This window comes from Tupaia chinensis, unplaced genomic scaffold (genome assembly GCF_000334495.1).
Source record: "Tupaia chinensis unplaced genomic scaffold, TupChi_1.0 Scaffold146177_1, whole genome shotgun sequence".
NCBI classification, from domain to species: Eukaryota; Metazoa; Chordata; class Mammalia; order Scandentia; family Tupaiidae; genus Tupaia; species Tupaia belangeri.
The window spans coordinates 1,957,209-1,962,759 of NW_006206032.1; the positions used below are offsets into that span (position 1 = coordinate 1,957,209).

The following is a 5,551-nucleotide window of genomic DNA, read 5'->3' on the forward strand; positions in this document are numbered from 1 at the left end:
AAGAGACCCAGTCAGGTATTTTTGACAGAGTCTTACTGTGGTGGGATGGTCTGTCGCAGCCTCTCAATTAACTATATTTCTCCAAGCATGCAGAACCCTGCCCACCACAGCCATATTCAGGCTGGCCCAGCCACACCTCCCAAGCAACTTCCAGCCTCACTAGGGTGGTGCTACCTCAGACAACCAGTGGCTGCGCCTGTTAACGTTAACATTCAAATATTAATCAAATATTTCTAACAATGAAGCAGGATCCCCATCTTGTGGCCAGTGGAGTAACTAAAAGTTTACTAAACTATAAATCTGACAGTTGCTTCAGGAAAACAACATCCTGCCTACAAGTAGCTTTTAAAATAACAAATCTGAAATACCAAGCCAGACTGTAGGGCCAGACTGGTGTACCAGTGAAATGCAGCACTTGTGAGGCAGACTCAGATGACAAGGTGGCTGGTTAACATGGGATACTTCCGTAGGTACACTGGAATCAAGTGCCAGTGATCCAGGGCTGGCTGGGAGTAGAGAGTGCAGTATTAAGACCTTGTCAGGGATATGGAATCTCTCTCAGTCATGAATAAAATAAACTTTTAAAAAATGTTGAAAAAAAAAAAATGTTGAGAAAGGGACCAGCAGTTAGCGTAATGGCTATGTCGCAGGACTCCCATGTAGTAGACCGCAGTTCAAGTCCTGGACCCAGTGGCTTAAACTCGCGCCAGGTGCATGTGCGTACGTGCTCAGGGTCCTTGAGAGGAGAATGGAGGAGAAGGGATTGCAGTGTGTCCATCCCCACTGGGGGGTGATTTTTCACTTTCTATCTCTCTGTCTCTCTCTGTCTTTCTGGCGAGCGCATGCACCCTATGGCAAAAACCTCTCAGAAAAGAGTAAAAAATGTTGAGAAAAAGAACAAATCCTTCCTTTCTTTCCTTGGTTTTTTTTTTTTTGTTAGAGAGAGGTTTTCTGCTATAGAGCATGTGTGCTTGCCCGAGAGACAGAGAAAGATAGAGAGACAGAAAGTGAGAAATCACCACCCCCGGCGTGGGGGGAGGGGAGTCAAACCACAATCCCTTCTCCAGTCTCCTCTCAGGATCTTAGGCACATATGCACATGTGCCCAGCATGAGTTTAAGCTCCCAGGTCCAGGACTCGAGCTGCAGTAGACTATGTGGGAGTCAAGTGACATAAATATTACACTATCTGCTGGTCCCATGGAGACATCCTTTCTACGAAGATTTTCCTATCTACCTACGAAATCTCTCATGAAAACAACTTGCTCTCTTTATGATCTTTTTTATTTTTTTTTTTTAGAGAGACTTTTGCTATAGAGTTCATGCACTAGCTAGAGAGAGAGAGAGAGAGACAGAGACAGAGACAGAGACAGAAATAGAAAGTGAGAAATCACCTCTCGGGGTGAACAACCATGCTGCAACCCCTTCTCCTCCATTTTCCTCTCGAGATTCTGGGTACACATGCACACACACACGGTGTAAGTTTTTAGCTGCCGAGTCTGGGGCTCAAACCATGGTCAACTAGGTGGGAGTCCAATGACATAACCATTATGCCATCTGATGGTCCCTATTTTTATTTTTTAATTAGCTATAGGGTGCATGTGTTTGCCAGAGCGAGAGAGAGAGAAAATGAGAAATTACCCTCTGGGGAGGATGGCCATACCACAATTCCTTCTCTTTTCTCCTGTTGGGACTTTGGGCACACAGCATACACATCCAGTATGTTTTTCAAACTACCAGGTCTGAGACTCAATCACGCAGTCAGCTATGCAGTATCCAGCTGCCTTAACTACTACACCACCTGGCTGGCCCCTCTTCATGTAATCCCTACCATTCCTTTTGAATGACAGTGGAGATAAAATATACTAATATAAATATATTCTTCACAGGGCCAGCAGGTAAGGGGGTGGTTGCAGTGCTGGACTTCCACAGGGCTGACCACTATTCCAGTCCTGGACTCAACAGCTTGCATTATTTCTTTCTCTCTCTCTTTCTCTCTATTTTTCCCTGGTATGTACAAGTCTTTTTAAAAAAATTTATTTATTATTATAATATATTTTAAAAATCTGCAACAAGGCACATGTGCTCACCAGAAAGAGAAAAGTGAGAAAGCAAGATGACAGGTCTGGGACCTGAACTGCAGTTGAACGAGTGGGAGTCCAAGACCTTAACCACCATGCCACCTGCAAGTCCTGCTTTTTACTTTTTGTTGCATTGTTTTTCATAATTTTCATACTTACTAAATTAGCTTAACTAGTTGAGTTCTTGAAAAAATAGTCCGACAATTCTATGTGTTAAAGATTACTATTGGGCCAGCCAATGGTATGGTAGTTGAGGCAGACTGAACCCCATGGCTGACTATATGGTTCAGGTCCTAGACCCAGCAGATCGAAAATCATGCAGGATATGTGTATGTGTTATGCGTCCACAATCCAAAGAGAAAAATGAGGAAAAGATTGCAGCGTGGCCATCACTGGAGGTTGCTTTCTCACTCCTCCTCCCAACTCCCCATGAGTATGCAAGTAAAAAAAAAAAAGGAGAGGAGATTACTAGTTTGTGGGCCAGCCTGTGGCACAGTGTCTAAGGCAGCTGGATCCCGCATGGTTGACTGCATGGTTTGAGTCCCAGACCTAGCAGCTTGAGAAGCACGCCAGGCGTGTGCATCTGTATGCGTGTGTGTTACCCCCAAATCCTAAAGGAGAGAGAAATGGAGGACAAGAATTGTGGCAAAACCGCCTCCTCATGGAAGAGGGCTGCTTTCTCTCTCCCCACCCTTCTCCCCATTGCCCTTTTCCAGTGAGTACGTGAGTTCTCAGGCAACATTAAAAAAAAAAAAATCTAAAAAAATTTCTAGTTATGTATTGTTGGTCAACAAAGAATCATATTACTGATCTCGTGACAATCCACATTGCAAAACCCAATCAAGAACACCAAGAGATGTCTTGATTCTAGTTAGCAAAAAAAGAGATATAATTTGCTAATCTATTTTATGTAACTGGAACCATGAATTAACCTTCGATAAATCTGATTAATTTAGCCCATATAAAAACTTATATTGTTGCACTGGTAGTACCGAATCAAACATTTTTGAAAATGTCCCCATTCATTTATATGTAATAGACTTCTAAATTTTCCTTTCTAGCTGTTTTCAGGACTAAAAAAAGAGGCCAATATATGGAACGAATACAGTAGGAAAACTACCAGGTCATTAAGAATTCCTGCTAGAAACATAGTAATTCACAAAGATTAAACAGTAGAAATTTATCTCCAAAATACTAAATCTGTATAAAGTTCTAGATATATAAATGTTCCTAACAGCATTTAATAATTTTCAATATATAAATTAATAATCTAAAAATAGATAATGTCATAGAAAATACACTAAAACAAAAAGGTTCTCCAGACCAGCAGTTAGCATAATGGCTATGTCGCTGGACTCCCACGGAGTCGACTGTGGTTCACGTCCCGGACCTGGTAGCTTAAAACTCACGCCAGGCGCGTGTGCGTGCGTGCCCAAGATCCCAAGAGGAGAATGGAGGAGAAGGGATTGCGGCGTGGCCATCCCCCCAGGGGGTAATTTCTCGCTTTCTGTCTCTCTGTCTCTCTCTGTCTGTCTGGCAAGCACACACGCCCTATAGCGAAAAACCTCGCAAAACAAAAAAAAAAGCTCATGCCGGGCGCGTGTGCGTGTGTGCCCAAGATCCCGAGAGGAGAATGGAGGAGAAGGGATTGCGGCGTGGCCATCCCCCCAGGGGGTAATTTCTCGCTTTCTGTCTCTCTGTCTATCTGGCAAGTGCACATGCCCTATAGAAAAAAACCTCTAAAAAAAAAAAAGAAAAATGGTTCTCATTCTTTTATAAATTATTTATTTATTATTATTATTTTAAATTTGGTATAGGGCACATGCAATAGGGCACCAGAGAGAAATAGAAAGTGATAAAGGAAGCCACTGGGTCCAGGACTTAGACCATGATTGGCCATGTGGGAGCCCAGTGTCTCAACCACCATACCACCTGCTGGCTCCTCTCAGAGAAATCTTTAACTGCTAAATATAATATGCTTAATAACTAAATCACTAAATATAACCAGCACATTTGTCTAGAGAATAGGACTGGAGTCTCAGTTATAGAATCACAGAAGTCAGGAACAGGAAAAATATTTTCCTTTCCCATAAGAAGTTGTATGCTCCTCTATTCTGATAATTCTGCAACTGACAATATTATCTTTCTATGATGCAAAGATGTCCAGTGCCTATTCATTTGAGTGTTTTGTATCTGCCTTCAGAAATTAACCATGCCGGGCCGGACATAAAGGGCGCTGGACTCCCACATGTCCTACCACAGTTCAAACCCGGACCTGTGGCTTGCTTTCTCACCTTCCCTCTCTCCCTCTCACTCTGTCCCTCTCTGGTCAAAATTAAAAATAAGTAAATAAATAAATGTTAAATAAAATACTTCTTAAAAGAAATTAATATTGTCTACAATTTTACACTGTTGGCCAAAAATACAAACAATGTTAAACTATCCACCATACTCACATCAGAGTACTGTAACAAAGCTGTTTGCCTTTATCCTATCATTTCTGGTCACAGGTTATTAAAAGAAAAAAGTGGCCGAGCCGTGGTGGCACAGGTGGTAGGTAGGAGCACTGCTGCTGATGCTGGAGACCATGTGAGCAGGCTCCAGTTTGTTCCTGATCTGACTCAATACCTGGGTGTGCCTGGGATCCTCAATGGCTGCCGCACTGAGAGGAGGACCGTGAGAACCCTACCCCTCTTCTGTCTCTTTCTTAAAGAAAATAAACCAATTTAAAAAATTGTTTTCTTTTTGTGTGCTGACAGGTGGTGTGGTGGTTAAGGTGCTGGACACTCCCACATGCTGACTTCGGTTTGAGTCCTGGACCTAGTGGCTTGCTTTTCCTCTCTCTTTCTCATGAGCACACGTGCTACAGGAAAATGAAAACTAATAATGCTAAATAAAATTAAATAAATCCTTAAAAAAATTTATTTTCTTTTAAATATAAAAAAGAAATGTACTTTTACAGGTATAGACAAAAGAATGATAAAAACCTTTACTCTGGGTTCTTGTGATAATGTTACTGAATTAAGTGTTAAAAGAACAAAATTATTTTAAAAGAAATTGAACTCAAGAAGTAAGTATGATGTATTTCAACTGACACTTATTATTTAAAGTGCTAATGATAAAAAAGTAAACAAAAGTATTTGTCCACAAAGATATATCAAAGGCTGAGACCAGCAGTAGGCGTAATGGCTATGTCGCTGAGCTCCCGCAGTCAACTACAGTTCGAGACCCAGACCAGGTGGCTTAAACTCACATCAGGCATGTGTGCGTGCGTGCCCAAGATCCTGAGAGGACAATGGAGGAGAAGGGATTGAAGCGTGGCCATCCCCCCAGGAGGTGATTACTTACTTTCTGTCTCTCTGTCTCTCTATCTTTCTGAGAGCACACATGCCCTACAGCCCTATAGGAAAAAACCCTCAAAAAAAAAAAAAAAAAAAAAAAAAAAAAAAAAACCAGGGAACCAGAAGCTAGC

General features: G+C 41.8%; 1 protein-coding gene across 1 annotated transcript in view; it reads right to left on the minus strand.

Moving 5' to 3' along the window:
• BIRC6 (baculoviral IAP repeat containing 6) overlaps nucleotides 1–5,551 on the minus strand; it is a 266,821-nt gene that overhangs the window by 63,580 nt on the left and 197,690 nt on the right. The window lies entirely within an intron of this gene.